The 289-nt window shown below is 54.3% G+C and overlaps 1 protein-coding gene across 1 annotated transcript in view; it reads left to right on the top strand.

Moving 5' to 3' along the window:
* The window catches only part of LOC119413542 (GDNF family receptor alpha-1), a 251133-nt gene that overhangs the window by 235406 nt on the left and 15438 nt on the right, over positions 1 to 289 (top strand). The gene's annotated exons all lie outside the window — the stretch shown is intronic.

The raw sequence follows: 289 nt of genomic DNA on the forward strand, positions 1-289 counted from the left end.
GGATATGGGCAGCACGGTGGCGCAACTGGTAGAGCTGCTGCCTCTCAGCGAGCAGGTCCTTGGTTCAAACCACGGTCCGGGGGCCTTTCTGGGTGGAGTTTGCATGTTCTCTCCGTGCATGCGCGGGTTTTCTCCGGGTACTCCGGTTTCCTCCCACAGACCAAAATCATGCATGTTAGTCTGATTGGTAACTCTAAATTGTCCCTAGGTGTGAGTGAGAGAGTGAATGGTTGTTTGTCTCATTTGTCCCTATGTGGCCCTGTGATGGACTTGCGACCTGTCCAGGGTG

Source organism: Nematolebias whitei, chromosome 1 (genome assembly GCF_014905685.2).
Source record: "Nematolebias whitei isolate Nwh7 chromosome 1, NemWhi1, whole genome shotgun sequence".
Classification (NCBI taxonomy): Eukaryota; Metazoa; Chordata; class Actinopteri; order Cyprinodontiformes; family Rivulidae; genus Nematolebias; species Nematolebias whitei.